General features: G+C 38.3%; 1 protein-coding gene and 1 pseudogene across 2 annotated transcripts in view; both read right to left on the bottom strand.

The window, feature by feature from the left end:
* The window catches only part of LOC134219159 (uncharacterized), a 17,057-nt pseudogene extending 796 nt beyond the window's left edge, over positions 1–16,261 (bottom strand).
* Positions 1–24,523, bottom strand: part of LOC134220218 (cardioacceleratory peptide receptor-like) — a 365,520-nt gene that overhangs the window by 29,454 nt on the left and 311,543 nt on the right. The window lies entirely within an intron of this gene.

The raw sequence follows: 24,523 nt of genomic DNA on the forward strand, positions 1-24,523 counted from the left end.
ATCAGATGTCAGCTATCCAGGAAAAATATGGAGGTCAAGTTTGACTATACGCTGAAGACTAGATATCCAAAACCTTGGGAAGGTTTTGTTCTGACAGCATGCAGATGAATCTGAAATATTTGAATTCTATACCACGTTGTTTAACAAATCTAAAATTCAATCAAGTTTAATCATCTTGATCGTTGAGACTGTGGCCAGTTTTCTGGAATACGAGATGTTCAAGTCCCAAAACGTTCTCGATTTTAGCCCACGGTATTACCAGATCAACCAAGGTTTATGCAATGTTTCCATCATCGGCATACACCCAATTCAGTCCAATAGGCACACACATCATGTAAATTCAATTTTCTAAAATACGTGATATTCAAGGTACTCCAAAACGTTTCCAAGTTCAACCAAAGTATCTAGGACAACAAAGGGTCGCCAGTTAGCCTCGCGAGCATAAGCGTAGGATTGTCAGTCCGAACATGGCGAGTTCGATCGGTTCGGTCAGGATGTTTCCGTGTGGGAAACATTCTAGATTCCTTGATAGTATTTCCTTTGTACTTGCCTCACAAGATACATACTCATGTAATGGCGGGCATACTAAGTTGAAAAGTCGGACAAGTTCCAGTTGAAATGTAGAGCCATAGAAATGTCCAAGGTCCTCCAGATATCTACTAGATGGACAGTTACTAAAGAGGTGTTTGTGTCGAGCAATTTTGTTAAGGCGTATAACGAACATGGATGATTACATTTAAAAAATACGACCGTAAAGGCCTGCAATGGCTAGACAAGTGATGATTGCAGTCAAATAAGTCAACTCACTGGGATATCATATTTAACATCATTCATAAGTTAATTCATTGGATAGATCAAAGTCGTTTTGAAAATTTGGTATTGAAATGATCTGAGATCAATGACGTTTTGAAGAGATGTAATACAGTCGGAATCGAGATGTGGAACAGAAGTTCTTGGAAAATTGTTCGAAAGGACTGTCATAGTACCCTGACAATATTTTAGTATGACATCATTTGTTTCAACGATTTGATGTCGAGTCTTAGAATATCAACTCAAGGGGAAATCCACTGAAGGTTATAGAAGAATTATCGCGCTTAGGATCATAGGGGTGTAACTGTATCGATCGGTTTTCCTTAATTGTTTTTTGCTTTCGTTATTAACTCAACTTATTTCAAAGTTGTTGAATGTTGATTCTGTGCAATCTGAACTATCCTTTATCGTCCCAAACAGTAAAACCTTAGGTAAAAGGCAGAAAGGCACATGTTCTGGACGTTTTAAAGAACGAAAAGGCCTGAAGTAGCTTGTAAAAATAATTAGTAAAATACTATCGGCTCAATAGACAGGGAGGTTCAACGATGCAGGATACATCTTTCAGGAATTGGTTAATCCGGTAGATCACATGTTCTGAACTGTTTTGAACTTAAAGACGTTTTGGAGAAACTAAAAAGCCCATAGTTGCGTGTAAAAGTAATGAGTGGAATCCTATCGGCTCAATGTACCTGCTAAGATATTCAACGATGCACGAATACGTCGTTCAGTGCTTGGATGATCGGGTATATTACATGTTCCGAACTCCAGAGCGTTTTGGAAACCTTGAAATAGTTTACGTTAATTCAAAACACGATAAATTTATGTGTTACAATTACATAGATATTTCTGGAAAATATTTCAGCTAAGAACATTTTCTTCGTAGACATATTTCCGGTACATTCGAGGTTATGTACTCCAGAACAGTTTGGACGGCTCATCCGAAAAGTATTTCAACGAATGCCAGAACAATGTAATCTTTTGTCCTAAAGTAATAAAGTGAGAACAAACCCGCATATTGTCACTTTTATTTCGATGAGGGAAGTCGATGAAGATAATCTTCTCTTGTTAGTTACGGCCTTATTACGCCAGTGCTTGGAATATTAGAAATTCAACATTTACCCAAAAACTAACCCAAGTAATTTAATTTTAAAAGCCAATTTCTTAAAAAAATAATTGAATTTTCTTGTTGATAAAACGGAATCATTTTGCTGACGAAATCAGAGCGTGACAAAATTAGAACGTGATAAAATCGGAACATACCTGTACTAAATTAATATTATATAAAAGTTAGAAGGTGAAAAATCGAAGAGCAGAATTGTTGTGTACTATCCCCACTCGCATAACAGTTCCATTTGACTTTTCACCACTTTTGTCTTTATTGTTGTTGCATCAACAGACTACATTTGGACCCAATGATGTAGAGTATTTGAAAAAAAATGAACATTAAAAGATGAGGCGTAACATGCTTAGGCTGACACATATGTACCGTATTTAACGGACGGTCCGTATTTTAGACCTTATTGTGCTGTCCTGTCGTATTAAAAATCCTCAATTTGTCCTGTTTTTCATTGATTCTTCCAAATAGCTCTAGAATATTATTCAAACAAATTCAGTATTTTAGGTTTTATCGATGACAACAAGCATTTCTCCTGCAGATTTTTTCATACAGTTTTATTTTAATTACTTTGTTATACTTATTCATTAACTAGGCATTAAAATTTCATCAGTGGATTGAACGGAACGGTAACTTGGTAGGCAGTATATCCTGAAAATCAGAAACAAGCATTCTGATTTCCAATATTAGGTTCATTTTCGATTTTTTTATCTTGCGAAGTAGGTTGCTTTACACACATTTTTAAATTGTTTGATTCTTTTCGAAACATTAAGAATCTTTCAAAGTCTTTCTGGATAATTATGAATATCTCTAAATCATGCACTGTTAAAAACGACAACATCAAAAATAATTTATAAAAAGCTAACAAAATCAAGTGTAAGGCAGTGATACCGATTTATCGGAGGATTTGTCCTCAGTACTTTAAGGCTGTTTTCAGATCAGGAGCTTGTCTACAAATTTCGCTTTTATATGTGTGGGCGGGACCCCGTAGAAAACTAGGATTTTAGCCTGATTTAAAATACAATACGGCGGAAATCCCTGAGAGCCCGAGCTGTAAACCGGGCTATAAAATAGCCAGGATTTGTTTAACTTTTCGCGACGTAATTGCATGAGTCCTGCCTTTTTGGAAGCACATGGGATCAAAATCAATGGACAAGATTCCTGAGGTATCACATCAATAAAGTTAAAAAAAAATCCTGAGGTGTGAGGCTTTTAGCGACCTTTACATCAATTTCGATCAAAAAAGACTGCGAATTGATTAGATTTGACATTTTTTCACATGCGCCAACTATATTCATGGAAAGAATCAAAACTATAATGTTCTTTCCTTGTTGAGATTCTTGTTATTCTTATCTGCAGATTGAACCTCACTCATATTCATGGAAAAGGGTTTTAGGGTTTTGGCACGGGAAGTCAATAATACCTATTGCTGTTTTCACATTTGTCTTTTGACATTTTTTAAAATATTTTTTATTATCTCTAATGCCCAGACCGGCTTTAGGCAGGGTACTTTGACTATTTTTTGTTATTTTCAATTGTTCAGAAATGTAAAAGTTTTGATACTGGTCAGTAATAAAATCCTTAATGCATGCTCAAGAGTGGGTTAAAATAAAATTTAAAATTCCACAATTTTCTTTAAATATTGAGGAAATGCGAAAAATGCTCCTTCGGGTATTTGTCCGAACCCCTTGAAGAGTGAATATTTGTATAGTATTTTTCTACAACTAACCTAATACAATAGATTGTTATATTGATAAATGATTCTCTCTAAAAAAATCTCTAATTTTTACACGGAAAATGAAAATTAAGCCCATACATTTTTAAATTTCCACAACTCTTGAATTTTGTCACATGGTTTTTGACATGTCCCGTTTGGCAAGTGCGTTTGTCCCGTTTTTTCACCGAAATGATCTGGTCAGCCTGTCTCGTGGCGTGGAAATCGAAGAGTGATTCGACTCTGTTGAAGACACGCTAGGCCACATAGGCCTGCATGCCATAATTTGTACGACGAAACGGCAGCCTCAACATACGGCTGTTACGGAGCATGCGTGGCTGGACGATCAGGTCTATTTGTTCCAACATAGCTCCACGTCGATTCGTACCTGCAGGGTATCGGCGATCATAATGGCTTTGTCGACATCTTCTGCTTAGCAGCTCCAAGTTGATCAACTGACATCGGCTTTCGTAACTCGGTAGGCGAAACGGATTCAGCCAAGGTAGGCTACGAAGCGCGAATTGAAGGAAACGACGTTGAACAGATTCGATTCTTCCGCACCGTTGTTAAGAGACTCCAGACAACAGAACAGTACTCTAGAGTCGAGCGCACCAGGGAGCAATAGAGAGCTTTTAAACAGTATATGTCGGTGAAATTCTTCGCAACTCTGAAGATGAACTCACAGTTCTGGATGCTTTCTCGACGATGAATGAGATGTGTTGCTTGAATACTAGTTGCGAGTCTAGGATCACGCCGAGGTCCTTCACATGGCTCCTCCTGCCTATTTCTGTACCAAAAAGCTGTAGTTTCAAACGATGGCTCGTTTTTCGTGAAAACGTTATGACAGAACACTTGACCGGTTTACCACCATCTGTTTAGAGAACACCAATCCACGAAGCGATCTAGTTGACATTGTAAGAGCTGACAATTGGCGATACTATGTATTTCCAAAAGATTTTAAGAAAATTTTTGAGCTTTTTAGTTATTTGAATATAGCTTATAATCCCTTGATTTTTTTTGTATCTTGACAGATACGTATTTCGACCGTCAGTGCAATGAGACACTGAAGACGGCCTTACTTTTGAGGTCGAAATACGTATCTGTCAAGATACAATTAAGGGTGAATTCAATGGATTGTAAAACTCGTCTTATGACAGGTGAAGATTTTAAGGTCATCTGCGTAAGACAAACCGAGGACATTTGATAACAAGGTGTACATCGTTGAAAAAGATCAGGAAAATCAGTGAGCCTAGATGACTCCTTGAGGTATACCGTATGGTGCATGAAAACTTTTAGAGGTGCATTCCCCAATAGCTACGGTCAGATAGTGGTCAGACGATATGAATGAAACCAGTTCAGCAGACTGCCGCTGACCTGAATCGGTCCAGTTTTGCAATGGCTAATGAGTGATTAATTCATCGAAAGCTGCAGAGAGGTCAGTATAAATAACATCCGTTTGAGCCAGTTCTGTTAGACTGTTTGTGACGTAGGACGTAGGCTTACAGTGTGAAAGCAGTGGTTCCATAATGACGAGTCTGAACAGCTTCGAGACGGCACACAATTACGTAATCCATCGATAGTTGTTCACATCGCGTTTGTCTCCCTTTGTGGACTGTGAACATTAGTGCAAACTTCCAGCAGGAGGGAAAATACCATTGATGATCGAAGATCTGAACAAGAAGAGAAGTGGAAAGCAAACTCTCGATATGCCTTTTGATGAAGACGGCCGGTATGCGTCGAATCCAGGATTATTTGACGATTTTAACTGATTTGCGGCTCAGGATCATGTCATAATCGATGTGAAGGCACCCAAAGACTGGTTTTTAGGGAACGTCTCTGCTGCGATAGAGATCTTGTCGTCACTCATCCTTTCGTCACTGAAAACGCTCGCGAATTTTTCGGCAAATAGGCGGCAAACTTCCTGAGTAGTTAAGGGATTTCACCATTCAAATTCATTGTCGCTGTTCGTTGATGTGTTCCAGAATGATTTTGGTTCAGATTTGAATTTGAGCTAAGATCTCGATGGTACCGTGCAAAGCTTTGCGACATGCTCGTTGGTATTCATGATTAAGCCTCACATAATGATTTCTTAGAGGTAGTTCGATGTTTGAGAAAATTCTAAAGCTGCTCTCTTAGTGGACTTCATTTTCGTAGTTCAATCGAGAACCACGGAGGTGCGATCCTTTCTGTGATCTCTTTGGCACGTGTCGGTCAATTACATACGCCAAGATGTGCGAGAAAGTTAGAGCGTAGCTTTCAACGTTGTTGCCTAGAACGGTTAACCAGTCAATGCTGGTGAGCACGTTCGCGATACTGCAGTGGTCGGCTTTCAAACAATTATAGGAAACAAAAGAGGATGATATCTAACAGGTATTTGAAGGTTTTCGAAAGTGGCTATCAGCGAGGGGTGATGAGGAACATGTTTACAAGAGGACAAGGTGCCACTCGAAATCAAGAGTGCTTTATCTTGATGGAAACAAAACACAGAACCAACGTGCGAAGGTTCTCGTTCGCTACGTTATTAATCTGGTTAGCCTTGCTGCTGTAGCTATCAAGGAGTCCAGCGACACCAGTATGATATTGCGAGCGTTCAGGGTCTGGATATGAAAGCACTATGCGGAGGTATCCACCGAATGCCAAGCATGTTGAAGTCGCCCAAGATGCAAATCTCCAATCGGAGATGCAGTTTCTAATATAGTGAAGACGGACTGACCGTGAGCGTCAATAAGGTGATTATCTCCAACTAGACCGAGGCGATGTACAGTGCGCACAAAAACAATTTACGGTCGCCCAAGGATATCCAGATTTGTTCTAGACAGGCCCAAGAAGCGTCAAGCGATAATCATCGATGCAAGAGTTCATTCCTCCGACGTTTTGGTAGTAGATGCTGATGTGAGTCGCATTAACGGGGCGTCTAATGAATGAGAGAAAATTGTTACTCTTTAGTCTTCACCTTCATAAGACGAGATTTAGTACTATTCCATGCAATTTCACCAGCCAGTTAAAATTTCTGTAGGGTTAGACGGTATATACGCCCCTCTAAGGCAACACCCATGATAATTTTATTTTTCAACACAATTTATGCAAATTGCTCCGCCCGTACTTGACTCCGCTACGTATGAGACACTGAAAGCGGCCCAGTTGAGATCGAAGTCCGTATCTGTAAAGATATCAAAACGTGGTGGAATTCAATGGAAAGTACTAAACTGTCTTAGACAGTTGAAGACATTCCACTAAAAGAGCTTGAATATTTTTCTGGAAAGGATTCATACCCTTGATAAATGATCGGCATCGTATCTGGCGCCATACTAATGCAGCAACATATGTATTTTCATATTTTGGCATTTGAAGAGGATTTCAACAGCAATACATATAAGCCGACAAACTTTAAATACCTAAGTTTCAAAAATTAAAAGAAATTAATAAACAGTGGAATGAAAAGTCAAATTTCTGTTCGCCTCGTGAGGTACAAGCATTCGTTTCGATTTAACAAATAATATTTTACGTTCCGTTTCTCTGCTAGTGCTTTTTTATTTTCCATACATCGTCTTGTATAGACATCATAAGTATTATATCAACATTTCTTAAATTGGCCCTGTAGCCAGATGAGGCATTTTGTAAACTTTTCCAAACCGTTCGGTTTATTATCGCTGTACAAATATGTCACATTTGAAGGTCGAGCGAGCATAAGACGGTTTTGCGGTAGCGATCAGTATTTCAAAATATGATGCTTGTATCAATCATCGATTCATACACCCAAAAACAAATCTGAGTGCTGTTACAATAATTGTATTGAAATAATACAGATTTTGTATATGGCAATTATTAACAGTTTCTAAGGTTCTTATGCAGAATATTAAAATCTGCCATCCGCTGGTTGGGTGACTTCTGAGTACGCGGCATATATGATAACATGACTGCTTTGATAAACCCTTGTTTTGTCTTACTGAGCCTCGCTGCATTTGATTTCAAAAGTATCTTTACAAAACTACAGATTTGTGATTCCAGCTTGGTCCGGATATGTAATTTCAGCAGTCAGCATTAATTATAAATATACGAGAGGTAGAAGCAGCTGCCGTTTAGCAAACTATCGAGAAGCAAACTTGAGAAGCATGATAAGGAAGTTATTCTTATATTTGCTTTTTTTTCAACGAACCACAGCGCAGCTCACAGAATCAACATTAGGGTATCCGAAAATAAATCGATCATTAAGTATTTGTTATTGTATCTTTCTATTGGGTCCCAGAAGACTTTCGAGCAAAAGCGTAGGATCACAGATAGAAAAATCCACTGAAAATTACGCAAAATTATGCAATAAATGGAACACCATTACAATCGTAATTTCACACGAGATAGTGCCTAAATGCATAGAATAGATCGTAAATAGTGCATGCAAGTTGAAAGCAAACTTGTTAAGAAGAGATCAGTTTCAGCGTAGAATAGCGTAAAAATCCGCATCTCAAGTTTTACGCGCTGTTTGCCTTTCATTTTTTTCCGTGATTGCCAATCCGGATATGGCGAGTTCGATTTCGGTAAAAGTTCCAATAGTCGAGGATGTTCCTATAATTGAGGTAGTGCTGTTTTTACACAATCATATTTAACGCAGCAACCCATATGGTATATCAAACTGTCAACCTATCATAACACGGAATTAGTGAAAACAAGTTATGAATTGCATCAAAGTTGGTAAAGTACCAATTAAAACCTTATCATTTTATTTGCTTTGCACGTATGTTACTTAGTTTGAACCCCATATGAAAACAATGGGATTTGCAACTATAGGAATACGAATTGAAAAAATAACGCAACTATTGAAACACTGAACTGTGGGATATCATTTTAGGTAACAATGATATATTCTGCAACGATCGTATCACTTTTATTTTGAGAAATGTCTGATGATCCTTCGGATGTATATTTAAGGTAAGCGAAATACAGTACCGACTTGGTGAGTAAAAAAGTAGGTGGACCTACTAAGTTGCTTCACTATTGGGCATTTTACCCTACTAAGTTGAAAAGCAGGCCAAGTTCCAGTTGGAATGTATAACCACACAGATAAAAAATCCACTGAAACTTACGCCAAAAATCATGCATAAATGGAACACCATTATTGGCGTAATTCCACACTGATACAGCCTAAATGTATACAGTTTTAACGTGAATCGTCAATATTGCACACAAGTTGTAAGCAATCTTGATAGGAAGAGGACCATTTCAGAAGAATAGCGTAAATTTCCGCATGTCAAGTTTTACGCGCTGTTTATTTTTCATTTTTTTCTGTGCATAGAAGAGGAAGATCTTTCTTATACTTCGAGGTTCACCAGAAGGCTATTTATGTAGTAGACTGATTCATTTTAGGAAATACATTCTCCTTTTATTGGCGCAATCCCAACTGAAACTTGGCCTGCTTATCAAGTTTGGATTGTATTAGTATTTCTTTAGTTATTAGTTGAAAGCTTTTTTATGCCTGCCATTGTATGTAACTTGTGTGGCAAGTACAATGGATACACTACGTCCAGGCTGTCAATGATGTTTCTTACTTGAAAACTTCCTCGTGCGGGACTGAGAATCGAACAAACCGATTCTCTGGATTAGCAATCCTACATCTTTGCATGTAAGGCTGACTGGAGACCCCCAAAAATACTATTTTCACTAGATTACCATATGGATAAACTCCGCCAAAGTTCACATACACAGTGTGTGGAAGATTAATCGAAAAGTGTTGCACGAAGCCACACCCGTGTATGAATAGAATCCACGACCCCAGATAGTGATGGCTTTTGAAAAATTGGAATTAAATTTTCCACCTGACATTGAAGTGAATAATAACGTCTGGTTTTCAAACAAAACAATTCCCAATATATTTGATTGGGCAAAAAGGACTTCATTGTTCAGTAAGAAAAAAACACTTCTAGATAAATGAATTTGAATTTTTCTCCATTCTACCTGGTCCCTAATTGCACGTCGTCATAGCAGCTACAGAGTTTAAACAATTCGTCATCCAATTGATCGGCTAATCTTGATCGCAGCGCACCCTGCCTTTTTGTACACGTTGGATCACTATGATATCTTCACTGGGTTGTCCGACAATCTAATAACGTGCCCAGCCCACTGATGTCATTCGATTTTTACTAAATGCTTAATGGAATCCGATTCAATCGCCTCCTCAAGTACCGTATTCCATATGTATCCAATTAGGCACTTGTTTTCATACTAGAATGTGGATGCTCCAAGAGTCTTGTCCAGGTCTTGTGCGAATAGGACACGATCGAATGAGTCTTCTGCATATGGAAGACTGTGTGAAACAGGGAAACGAGTTCAATCGAAATTAATCTTGAGGACCGATTCTAATGGTTTTGTGGAATTCAAAGTAAGTGTCATGGTGCGTATACGAATATCGTCTCTGGAGTCTTTTTATCATTAATTTCATCTCCGTTGTGTTGATGTTCGATCACATCACTTAGTCCCAATCTGGTACGAGGCACTGCAACTAACTTTAATTTATTTTTTGAGCGAAAAAGCTGAGTTTGGGCAAAAACGTAACCAAGACAATTTATTACAATATTCCGTATTCATGTTTACTGGCACAGAAGTCCATTGACTTGATACTAACAGTCACAACAAATAACAATAATTTCGTGAACACCACATGTTTTGGAAGCACCCTAAACGATATCGCCGAAGCGTTGTGTCCACTGGCTGGAAGCACTCAGTTTCATCGCCGATGTGTTCTATTTCAGTCGATAAATCAAACCAAACTATTTTGAATCGACTTTGTGAAAACGGAAGGAGTCCAAGCGGAAATCACAAGGAACTGGAGCCTCCGCTCTAGATAGCCCTAAAGAAACACGTTCTGGTAATAATACGCATTGTGGACTTTTCTAAGGTTTGAAATGGAAATGAAAACGTGAGGTAAGTGAAATTCACGTAGTTTAAATACACACTTAAATTATAAACGATCGAACGCGTGTGTGTTGAATCAACGTTTAGAAGACATTTGATTAACGATAATTGGCCGATGGAACCGATATATTTTTGAACATTATTTATAACTTTATAACTCTCGGAAAATCAATTCTTTCAGATGTTCTTTGTGTTGTACTTTTCAATGCATTACCTACATCGCTAGTAGGAGGATAAGGTTCATTTTTAGTGTTGAAAGCGTACATTAGCCACTTCCGCAATTGGTCGTTAAAGTCATGAACAGTAGATTAACTTCAAAGAGGCTACAAGAAGTATCAGAACATCAACCGAGGAACCACACTACCATCAATTTGAAATGTGGGAGAAAGGATCAAAAATGTTTTGGAAAATGAAGAAATTAAATATCGGCAAAACATAGTTTTTAGTATAAAGAATGATCCATAAAATTAAACGATCCGTAAAATACCTGATTGTCTGTAAACGCTATCATAAATCTAAACAATAGTTCAGGAACCTTCATAAAGAATAATTTTAAGATCCATAACTACGTCCAAATTTAGCAATGATTTGGAAACTTTGTTCTTTTAAACATGGTCAAGAAAAATAATAAATATCTTGCTGTTTTTCCATGAACGTATGACAAAGGGTCATAAATCTTTGGAAAATGATCCATAAAACTTGAAATATGTGCAATTATCATAAACGTGATTATGATCCATGATTTCAGTAATATGATCCATAATTTTGGTTATATGATCCATAGATTTTCAACATTTGTGGATCAGTTAATATAGTTTCATTGGCCATGTTACGTTATCGTGTAATCAAATGTATGGATCATATAAACAAAATGATGGATCAGACCAACATTATGCATCAATCACATCTGATCATCACGATAAAAAATGTGCAAATTTCAAGTTTTATGGATCAAAATATAGGTTTTCATGGAACATGTTTGGAGGAACATATTTTCCTATTAATTGCTAAATTTGGGCGTAGTTATGGATTCTGAATTATTCTCAATGGATACCTAATATTTTATGGATTTATGGTAGCGTTTTATGGAACATTCAGAAGTCATTTACGGATCCTTTTCAATTTTGTATGGACCATTTTTCCACATTTAACGGTGCAAAGTAAGGGCTGCCTTAAATATCAGCAGAATACTCTGAACGTTCAGGGGATACAGTTTTCTGAAATCAACATCACTTTACCCAAATTATGTTTAAACGCAGTTACATTATCCAGACATAATAGGATTCAGTTCTATTATAGACAAATTATTCAACTTGACTTCATTGATTATGGAACCCTATTCATAGTGACGATATGTCTACCAGATGGTTTCAAATAGGGCGGCTTTCGGATTATGTGGGAAAACTATAAGGAGTTATGGGAGCATTCGGTAAATTTTTCATTTTTAAGAAGTGGTAGAAGTGTCCAAAAGATTAACCATAAAGAGCATTCAGGAAGCTATTTAATCATATTTTTGCAACCCACGCGTAACCTGAACCTCAATAGGACTAGTGAGACCCAGATCAAAAATTGGGCATTTTCGAACTGCTGAACAAGTTTTTGAGCCTTTTGCTATTTAATAATCAAAATTTATTTCCTTTTTAAGGTCTGAGGAGGCTCTCTCACGGTAGAGCGTTGTTTTCGAACTAAAATGTTTATAACGCGGAATTTTGAAGGATTTTCCATTCCCACTGACAATCTTTTTGGAATTCATGAAATTTTTCTAGAAAATTTCGTGGACCTTATTTTCAAATTTGAATTAAGCTCTAAATACTGAACTGTTGTAGAACCAATTTTTTTATCAGTAACTCTCCAATGATTCGGAGTAATGGAATCGAATTTTGCAAAACTCACCTGACAAAAGTTTTGAAATTTTCGAACGATCATTGTGGTGTAAGAAAAAAAATGTAACCGCATAAAATTTTGAAGGAAAGTCTTTTTACTTCAACCAATTTTTCCAAATTCAATACATGTTAAATGTTAAAAACATGTTTTGTTATAACAACAAACAGCATACTCTCTCGTGACGCGATCTCGGAGCTATGACAGCGATCAATTTTATATCTAGCGTGACACTAGAAAATAGTGCATTCACATTTGCAAACAAAAATTCATCAAATATGTATATTAAAATCAAATATAGGAAAGGGACGAGACAAATAACTCAAATACAAACAAATACAGTCGTCTGTCCACATATCGATATGAAGGGACCATCGAGATAGGAGAGATCGAGGAATGGAACGAAAATTTCAATGGGTACTAGATTGAAAAAGATCGTTGCTACGAAAAAAAGACATCAAAACAAATGTCATCACTTGTAGTTCATGTGTCTGTTTTTGTCCAAAATGGTTTAGTAGAAATATGAATATATCGACATAGGAAGAGAGAATCCTGAACAAAATAAGACCAGAACACATCGAGATAGAAAGGTTATCGAGATGTTTTTTTACGGATCCTGTACACCTGGTGGTGCAAAGGGCCGACTTGAAAGAACTCCATCCTGAGCGTTGCCCGGTTATCGCTTTAACCTGTTGCCAGGTTAGATTTCGGTCGACTTCTTTATTTCTTTATTGAGGCTTCGCCTGAGCCTCTGGGTCTGCCTTCGCTGCGAGTCCGCTGGGTTCCAGTCTATTATCGAGATGTAGAATGCCCAAATGTATGTACATTGAAGGGACCGAGAAAACATCGATTAGCTGCCGTAATCTGGAAAAGTGACGTAACAGCCATTTATAAAACATGCATGTTTTCCATTTTTCTGTTAAAGAGCTCGATGAGTAGTATCGTTAACACCATTTTTGGAAAATGGCGTATACGTCACTTTTTCAGATAACGGCAGTTAGGAGATATATCGAGATATAGAAATCGAGATGTGAGAGTCAACCGCACGACAAATAAAATATACCAAGAATTTTTCGGATATCCCAGCCAACAAAAGGTATAAGTGTACAAGGTGGAGGCGATATAGGCGCATTCCTCCATTTGACTGTGCAAAATGCACGTATATGGCCTCCACTTTGTACATTATTCGCTATGATATACGATCTTGTGTTTGCTGGGATGCTTCCAAACGTTCAGATATTCTCCCAGGAATTCGAGCGGATATTCATCCAGGAATTCTTCAGGATATTTTCTCAGAAATTCCTCCGGATATTCCTCCAGGAATTTCTTCAGGAATTCATCCTGTAATACCAGGAATCCTCTGGACATTCCTTAAGGAAATTGTCCAGATATTACTCCAGGAGTTTCTCCGGATATTTCTCCAGGAATTTCTTTAGCTATTCCTTCGGGAGTTGCTTCAAATATTCCTCCAGGAATTCGAACGAATATTCTACCAGAAATAAATCCGATATTTCTCCAGGAATTTGTCCAGATATTACCCAGGAATTTCTCCTGATACTTCTCTAGAAATTCTCCAGGAGTAATTCCAGGAGCTGCTCTCATATTCCTCCAGTAATTCATCCAGATATTCCTCCAGGAATTCATCCAGATATTTGTCCAGGAATTCCCCTGTATATTCCTCCGGATTATCCTCCGTATATTCCTCCGGGTATTCTTCCGAATATTCCTCCGGGAATTCGTCCAGATATTCTTTCAGGAATTCCTTCGGATATTCCTCCTCGAGTTCGAGCGAATATTCCTCCAGGAATTCGCGCGAATATTCATCCAGGAATTCTTCCAAATATTCCAAAAGAAACCAATCTGAATATTAGATTAGAGTGGGGTAAGAGTGCGCACTTAGTTTTCAATCGATCATGTGGCCCTTATGAAGCAAGCTTCTGCATATCAAATCAATGTCGATGATTCATATACTCTTCGTATGTGTTTCCCAGTGTAAAAATGTTGAAATTATTGTAATTCGTTTTAGTGGAAGCCTTATTGCAAGACAGGAAAAACGCACTCTTACCCACCGGGTAAGAGTGCGCATTGGGTGGGGTAAGAGTACACATTTATCCAATCATGGGCTTTAAGAATATATTAACACAAATGAAAGTTAGTAACATTTAATTGATGTTTAATGAACATATATTAGAGATTGTTTGAAGATTACGTAACTCTTAAAGGGGAGGGTCCTAGAAATGTGCACTTCATACGAAAACCATTGTTTTTCTGTACAAAACCACAGAGGTAAATTTATCAGGTCTCGCGTGGTTAACAAAGGAATTTTCCTCAAAGAAAGTTCACCAATCACGTAACGTTAAATTTGCCATTTAATCACCCCTCCTATCTTACACTTTGTATGAATCCCTAAGAATTATTTGTATGTCATACATCTGCAACCCCTCCCAGCTAAGCGTTGCGTAATTTATGGATGTTCCTTTTGATTAAATGATATTATCATTTAAATGAAATTGTGTTTTCGTACTATGTTTAGGTGTACAAACAGTCCAAATACACATTATTTCAGCAATACGTGTAACTGAACGAAGTAATACCGATGCTGGTCACTAGACTTACTGATGTCATCAATTGCATTTTGCGCATGATTTGCCTAATCTCCGAGGAATCCTGGAATCGGAACAGATTCGTTGAGATATTTGTCAAATGTTTGACGATCACGTTCCCATTCTGCGAGTGGAGTTCGTGCTATCACTGCAGTAGATTCCCTTCACGTTAGTTTTGTCCAGAAGCTGATTTCGCACTTTAAGATCCACCAAGCCGTGATGTTAAGAGTGTTTAAACCTCGTATCATTCGCGTCAGGAAAATTCAGGATTCAATTGACATTGTCTGGGATATGATTGTTTTTCAGATTAGGAAATATTGTGTTGATTTCTAGAACATTGCGTCTTTAAGTCTATTCCCATCGATTAGATATGTCCTCCATTTCTCTTGATGATGTGAAAATGTCGAAATCAATGGGGCTCAGCTTGTTGTAGGAAATATCCAGCGCTTTACCGAACTATGAGTTGAAAATGTGCCATGTTGTGGATTAAAGTGATTGCAATGTCCTCAGATTCCAGATCAGCGAGATTTTTCAGATCGGCGAAAGCTTGTAAAGATTCAGTGCACCGATTTTTGTTGTACGATCGTCAAAAATTGTCAAGCTGCTAGTTTGGTCTATTCCATTCACCGTGGTAAGATTGTTCCAAGACAGATCCAGACTATTCAGGTTGGTTGCGAAAAGTTATCTGCCGTGACTTCGAGAAACTAGAGTTGTTATATGCAATTAAATATTCTGTTGCCGAGTTCAACTTCAATTTCTTCAATTGAGTTATTTGCTGTATAAATTCTTTTCACTTTCAGGTCATCAAACTCGAAACATGTTAGACTAATGCTTCTTCCAGCCATAAATACTCCATATTACTGATTCCGTTGAACAAGTTTTTTATCTAAGGATACCAAATTATTTACTCTGCAGAAATAAAACAATCAACGACGGATTAAACTGGAGACAGTCCACTTTGCAGGTTTTTCCTAATTCATTCCTTTTGCCACATATAACTTCATCAGTGCTGGTAAGTGAGAAAAACAGAGTCTGCAAACGATTTTAGTTTGTTTCCATTAAAGTAACAGTGTTGTTAGCTGTCCCCAAATTATAAAATGCCTTTTCTTCAATGTTTGATATATTGTTTCCACTCCAGATCCAGTAAGCTTGAATTGCTTTTGCACCACTGGAATACTTGGGGGAAATTATTTAGTTCAGAAAGCATATTTTGCAGAACATGTTCAGCCACACCATGGAGCTCGCCCGTTCAAACGATGTAGCGGCTTAGTTGTTTTAATATGCTGCAATCGGACAAGATACAACGTCTGAACAGTGGAGGAATGTTTCGAATATCCTTTTCGGAAATCTTCCCTTCAGCACAGAGTTGGTGAAGTAGGAAGTTAGTAGCGAGTGTAGTAGCTGGATTGAAAATAGATTTCTGTCGACAAATCAGTTACATAAACTCCGTTAAGAAAGGCTACAATTGTTGTCATTATAATAATTTGCTGCCCCTTACAAAATTTTCCTATTGTGATGCCGTACCGGAATTGCTGGCTGCCAGGATGAGCAAGAGGAAAAACAATCTGCAAGTAGATAAAGAACAATTAGTTTTATTCAGAACTTTGTAATTTTGAGTTAATCTCGCATATATTTTATAACAAGAACAATTAGAACATTGTATGCATTGAAAAATAAAAATAAGCTTAATTTTTCTGGCTATGGTGTCTTCTTGTGACTTAAATTAGACAATACAAAGAATATATGAAAGATCAAAAACTCAAGAGGAACTGCAGATGGAGTTGCACCAGATGCCACTCAGCTTGGACGTAGTCACTAAGATAGACTCGTAAAGCCTACAACTATATTTAGCAAAAGAGACGGCGTTATATCAGTGTTCAGGCGTTTAAAAACAGAATCACATCTACTCAACACGGTTTCTCCTAGGGTCGTTCCACTACCACGAATCTGCATGAATGTTCAATACTCGTTGGAAGCAATCGATAAAAGTAATTGGTGCACTTCGTTTTAAATTAATAAACCTAGAATAAACCACCTAGCGACGATGGTGACTTTCTCGTGCATTATAAAATGTAACGTGAGGTTAAAAGCACATAAGAACCTCTCTTGTCCCAAAATTGCACTTTGGGGAGATAGATTAAGTTATTTCCATCAATTCACATTTATTTGCATTCATTTGAATGCATTATAGTAGTTTTTGAAAGTAAAATCGATTTATAAAAAAAATTAGGAGAAATGAAGAAAAAACTGTATTTTTTAATAACTCCGGAACACAATGGACGATTGAGCAAATTTTCAATAGCGAAGAATTTGGCAGGATTCCGCATTGAATGCAACTTGTAGCAATTGGATAAGGAAAAGTTCAGAAAAGTGTGTCTCACATTTTGACGTAAACTACGTCTAAGGGGAAGGCACAGATTCAGGGTATAAAACGAAAATGTCCAAACTTGAGACCGTCACGAAATTAGGAGAGACTTCAAACGCTAATAGCGTATTTATCTTTCGATGGATTTTCAAGTTTTCCTGGTCAATCTGTTCAAAAACTCTCCAACAATTCGTCAAATTAAAACTATTAATTATCAACGATGAACTATTGGAAAATTTAATTCTTCCATATCCAGTCAAAATTTCAGAACCAATCAATCCCGTTCATGTATCCACTACATAGCGCAGTATTTGCCTACTTTTGGGGTATTTTCTATTATTGAATTATACATAGTGAATGATTAAAAGTGGTTGACGAGCTCAGTGGTCCAGTGGCTACCGCTTCTGCCTTACAAGCAGGAGTTCATGGGTTCAATTTCAGGTCCGTCGCTTCCCTACTTTGTATTTCGATCTTAGTTCTTTCTGTGTTTCACGTTCTACCAAAAAATGATTCCTACTGCTATAACCTTCCACACTATAAGAGGTCGTAGAGTGCATCTTTCTTAAGTAGGTGTCCAAATAACAATCCTTCCCCTTCCTCAGCTTTTGCAAGGACGTGGCCAGGACAGACCTCGACTATTGGAGATTGCATTGCTTCCATCTAAGAGATAGTGATTAGACCCAAATCAATATCTGTGGTAACGGATGAAAGTGATGCTACTCTCAATCTAATGCTAATGCTAGTCAATGAATAAAAGTGGTACTACATTAGTGCCACCCCAAAAAATTTTAGCATTGGCATTAGCATTAGTGCCGCCCAAAAAAAAATTAAAAAAAAGTAGAAACACGAAAATTTGATTTGACACGACATAGGGTAAAATTTTCAATAGTGAACCACTTAGTAGCGGAATTTCAAACTAGCTGCCATGCTACGAGAAAATTTTTAACATGTTGAATTCGCATAGTATTTAATAACAAGTTCTGCATCTCTTCTGCTTGTAACATACCCAAAACATTCAAATACACGACATTACTCGTTGATATCAACATTTGAAAGTCTGACCGTGCTTGCCCTATAATAGGCTGATGGCACTTTAAATTGAAATGCACCAATTTTCACGTAGTTTACGTTGTGCGGTCGTGTCTTCTACATAACCTTTCTAAATTTGTGTACACACACACGCATACATACATCACCTCAATTCGGAGTGGAGTGATCCTATAGCCTTTACATATGCTTAGTATACTGCCCACAACCGCGTATTTCAAACTCCATATGGTATGTCGAATGTCGCAAGAGAGAATTCTCTTCTTTGGCTTCCCCTATTTTAAGTAAATGTGATAAGCAAAGGATTTCTTTGCAGTTTGTCACCTCGGAATGTAAGTTCGCATTGTTTTCTATCGTGCTGAGGTGATCCTGGTGAATCCTCTCTTGCGACATTCGCCCTTATTCCAGATAGAGCTTGATTTGTCCCATATGAGTAGGAAATCTAGCAAATACAATCAGTGTCGCCAACATTATTTTATCATTGTTCAGTTAACATTTTTTTGAGAATTTGCAGTAAACGGATTAACAAATGGACTGGCAACAATGAGAAAGAAACTGATCACTCGAGCGAGCAGCGGATCGGCGAGAGAAAACAGCAGCGTCGACCAATCACGGAATGGGGAGATAAAAATAAACAAACACCAGCTGATGCAGAAATATGAAAACATGTGCGTTTTTTGGAACAACATTGGAAAATATCAGATAAAAGCAGGATTGATGATCGTGGTGCTGATGACGAAAGGATGTGAAATACAAAAGACAAATTAGACAAATAAGACAAATAAGACAAATAAGACAAATAAGACAAATAAACAAATGAGACAAATAAGACAAATAAGACAAATTAGACAACTAAGACAAATGAGACAAATAAGACAAATAAGACAAATAGGACAAACAAGACAAATAAGACAAATAAGACAAATAAAACAAATAAAACAAATAAGACAAATAAGCTCCTCAGCGAAGCGCCCATCTACACCAGGAATACTTCCGGATATTCGTACAGGAATTGTTCTGTTTATTCCTCCTGATATTCCTCAAGGAATCTTTCGGATATACCTCCAGGCATTCTTCCAGATACTCCTCCAGGACTTTCTTCGAATATTCTTTTAGATATTCATTCGGATATTCTTCTAGGAACTCCTTCTAGAAATATTCCTCCAGGAATTTCTCCCGATAATGCTTTAGGAAGTACAATGAATATTCCTCCAGGAGTTTTTCCTGATATTCTCCTAGGAATTCGTATGGATATTCCTTCAGAGATCGGCCGGCTGAAAAACAACAAAGCCCCTGGAGTTGACCAACTACCAGGAGAGCTGTTTAAACATGGTGGTGAGGCACTGGCTAGAGCGCTGAACTGGGTGATTACCAAGGCTTGGGAAGATGAGGTTCTGCCGCAGGAGTGGATGGAAGGTGTCGTGTGTCCCATCTACAAAATTTATTTATTTATTTATTTATTATGCCTACAAGGTACTCTTTCAAATTTTATGCCGCCGACTAACACCAATTGCAAGAGAGTTCGTGGGACAGTACCAGGCGGGATTTATGGGTGAACGCTCTACCACAGACCAGGTGTTCGCCATACGTCAGGTATTGCAGAAATGCCGCGAATACAACGTGCCCACTCGTGCGAGGAGCATCGTGGCCCCAGATCTGCGCTAACTGAACATCTCCGGGTCCGAGGAAAACAACCAAAGCCTATTAGGGAAGTGTTGTCGGGCCTTGATCTAGAGTACATGTCCCTGGTCCACCAATTTTGAAAGTTGCTGATGTAAAACTGTAATCATTGTCTGCCCATTCCTTGTCTGTCGTACCCCATATCGATTGTCTTCCTCTTGTTGTACATTTCCATGTCTGTCGTTAATCCCTTCGTATGTCCTCCTCTTGTCGTTGTCTACCAAAAAAGTTTGTTTGTCCCGTTACAGATGTAAAAATGCGAGGAATGTCAACTTTGTGAACATCAGCATCGTAATTACTTAAGCACCCTTAAATCCTTTCCTTTCCCTACTGTATTATTGTATTCCCTAACCTCGACTAAACCGCGAGTCTTTCGGTTCCCCAAAACTAACACTATGTATAAGAATCAAAGAAATGTATTTGTTAAACCTGATTTCGGCTCCGTAACGCTTCACGGCAAATGAGCCTTCCAAATAAATGAAAGTATAAAAAAAACAACGTGCCCACACATCATCTATTTATCGACTTCAAAGCCGCATATGATACAATCGATCAGGACCAGATATGGCAGCTAATGTACGAAAACGGATTTCCGGATAAACTAATACGGTTGATCAAGGCGACGATGGATCGGGTGATATGCGTAATTCGAGTTTCAGGGGTATTCTCGAGTCCCTTCGAAACGCGTACAGAGTTACGGCAAGGTGATGGTTATTCGTGTCTGCTATTCAACATCGCTTTGGAGGGAGTAATACGAAGGGCAGAGTTTGACACGAGTGGTACGATTTTCACGAAGTCCGTCCAGTTATTTGGTTTCGCCGCCGACATTGATATCATGGCACATAACTTTGAGAGGGATGGAAAGCCTACATCAGACTGAAAGGCGAAGCTAAAATGGATTGGACTAGTCATCACCACGTCGAAGACGAAGGACACGATAGGAAGAGGCTCAAGAGAGGTCATTGTAAGCCACCCACCACGATTTTGTATCGATAGTGACGAAATCGTGGTTGTCGAAGAATTCATGTACTTGGGTTCACTGGTGACCGCTGTAAACGATACCAGTAGAGAAGATCGGAGACACATTGTTGCAGGAAATTCTACGTACTTTGGACTCCACCAATAGAGTTCGGCGCCGTACAAAACTGAATATCTACAAAACGCTTATTAGACCGGTAGTCCTCTACGGACACGAGACCTAGACGACGCTCGTGGAGGACCAACGCCCACTGGGAGTTTTCGAAAGGAAAGTGTTGCGTACCATCTATGGTGGGATGCAGATGGCGGACGGTACTTGGAGGAGGCGAATGAACCACGAGTTGCATCAGCTGTTGGGAGAACCATCCATCGTTCACACCGCGAAAATCGGAAGACTGCGGTGGGCCGGGCACGTATCCAGAATGTCGAACAGTAATTCGGTGAAAATGGTTCTCGACAACGATCCGACGGGAACAAGAAGGCGAGGTGCACAGCGGGCAAGGTGGATCGATCAGGTGGAGGACGATTTGCGGACCCTCCGCAGACTGCGTGGTTGGCGAAGTGCAACCATGGACCGAGCTGAATGGAGAAGACTTTTATGTGCAGCACAGGCCACACCGGCCTTAGTCTGAAAATAATAAATAATAATTCCTTCAGATATCCCTCCAGGAATTATTCCGGAAATTCCTCAGGAATTCGTCCAGATATTCCTACAGTTATTCCTCCGAATATTCCTCTAGATATTTTTTCGGATATTCCTCCAGAAATTCTTCCAGATATTCCTCGTGGAAATGCTTCTAATATTCCTCCATATATTATTTTGGATATTCCTCCAGGAAGCCTTGCGGATATTCCTCCAGGAATTCATTTGGAAATTCCTTTAGAAAGTCCCCTGGATATTCCTCCAGGAATTCTTCCGGATATTCTTACGGGAATTTCTCGTGATATTTTTCCTGGAGTATTTTCGGATATTACCCCAGAAGGAATTCCTGGAGGAATGTCCAGAGGAATTCCTGAAGGAATATCCGGAAGAATAGAACGGAGGAACTCCTTGACGAATATATATTTTTCTCCGGATATTCGTCAAGGAGTTCCTCCGCCTATTCTTCCGGATATTCCTTCAGGAATTCCTCTGGACATTCCTCCAGGAATTCCTTCGGTTATTCCACCAGGAATTCGTTCAGATATTCGTTCTAGAACTCCTTCGGATTTTGAACCAGAAGTTTCTCCTGATTTTCTCACAGGAATTCTTTTCGACATTCCTCCAGGATTTTTTTTATGATATTTCTTCAGGAATTCTTTCGAATGTTCCTTCAGTAATTCGTTAAAATATTCCTTCGGAAGTTTCTCCAGATTTTTCCCCAAGAATTCCTCCGAAAATTCCTCCAGATATTCTTTCGAATATTCCTCCAGGAATTCCTCCCGATGTTCTTACAGGAATTCCTCCTAATATTCTTCCTGGGTTTTCTCCGGATATTCCTCTAGAAATTCCTTCGGATATTCATCCAAGAATTCCTCCGGATATTTCTCTAAGAATTCTTCAATATATTCCTCTGAATAATCACCCAGAAATTCCAAGAATTCCTTTGAATATTCCTCCAGATATTCCTTCGAATATTTCTCCAGGGACTTCTCCGGATATTCCACCATCATTTCCTTCGTATATTCATCCAGATATTCTGACGAAAACTCCTCCAGGAATTCTTCCGGATATTCCTCAAGAAATTCTTTCCAATATTCCTTCAAACATTCCTTCGGATATTGCTCCAGGAGTTCCTCCTGATATTCCTCCAGGAATTCTTTTGGATATTTCTCCAGAAATTATTTCTGGTGAAATATACGGACGAAGTCCTGATGGAATATCCGGAGGAATCGCCGGGGAATTTCTGCAGGAATATTTGGAGGTTATCCGGAGGAATTCCTGGAGAAACATAAAGAGGAATTCCAGGAAGAATATCTGGACAAATTCCTGGAGGAATATCCGGAGGAACATCCAGAGGAATTCTTGGATAAATATCCGGAGAAATTCCTGGAGTAACATACAGACAAATTTTTGTAAGAATATCTAGACGAATTTCTTGAGGAATATCCGGAGGAATTTTTGGAAGAATATTTGGACGAATTCTTGGAGGAATACCCGGAAGATATCTGAACGAATTCCTAGAGGAATATCCACAGGAAAAAAACATCAGGAGAAATTCTTTGAGAAATATCTTTATAAATTCCTGGAGGAATATCTGGCGGAATACATGGAGGAATATTTGGATCTATTTCTGGTTGAATGTTCGGAAGAATTAATGGAGGATTATCTGGCGGAATTCTTGGAGTAGAGTAGAGTGGGGCAAGAGTGCGCGTGGGGTAAGAGTACGTTTTCGATTTTTTGAAGTAATAAAAAAAGATAAACTATCAGCACTGCATCAGTTTGACAGGTATTCTGGCCAACTATTATCATGTGTAATTGTGAACGATTTGAATAAACAACAAGGAAGATATGGACTTGAATAATTTTTTGGTCATTTTGCTAAACATAATTGTGTTTTCGCAACTAGTTTTCATTACCATATATGTTCAATCAGGTGAACATTATACCATTTCGATAACCTATTGTATAGAGTACTTTATGGTGCAGAACTTGAATACTTGAATAAATTTTGGGACTGTGGGGTAAAAGTACGCAGGAACGGGTGGGGCAAGAGTACGCATGTGAATCTCCAAGTTCTGATGTCAAACTCGTATCTCCGGCCGAAATAACACTAGTTCGTAAAGATCCACAACTAAGAAAAAGAAACAGAAATCGATAATTATCACAAGTTTTAAGGATAAGTTGAAGTAATTTGGTGTTAGAAAGGACTTAGCGAACAAAGCACTGAAGCGAAATAATGAAATTGTATTTGGACTGTTTGTACACCTAAACATAGTACGAAAACACAATTTCATTTAAATGATAATATCATTTAATCAAAAGGAACATCCATAAATTACGCAACGCTTAGCTGGGAGGGGTTGCGAGATGTATGACAATACAAATAATTTTTAGGGGATTCATACAAAAAGTGTAATATAGGGGGAAGGGGTGATGAAATAGCCAAATTTAACGTTACGTGATTGGTGGACTTTCTTTGAGGAAAATTCCTTTGTTTAAGCCACGCGAGACCTGATAAATTTTTACCTCTGTAGTTTTTTTGTACAGAAAAAACAATGTTTTTTCGTATGAAAGTGCACATTTCTAGGACCCCCTCCCCCTTTAAGAGTTACGTAATCTTCAAACATTCTCTAACATATGTTCATTAAACATCAATTAAATGTTACTAACTCTCATTTGTGTTAATATATTCTTAAAGCACATGATTGGATAAATGCGTACTCTTACCCCACCCAATGCGCACTCTTACCCCACCGGTGGGGTAAGAGTGCGTTTTTCCCTTGTC

Source organism: Armigeres subalbatus, chromosome 3, assembly GCF_024139115.2.
Source record: "Armigeres subalbatus isolate Guangzhou_Male chromosome 3, GZ_Asu_2, whole genome shotgun sequence".
Classification (NCBI taxonomy): domain Eukaryota; kingdom Metazoa; phylum Arthropoda; class Insecta; order Diptera; family Culicidae; genus Armigeres; species Armigeres subalbatus.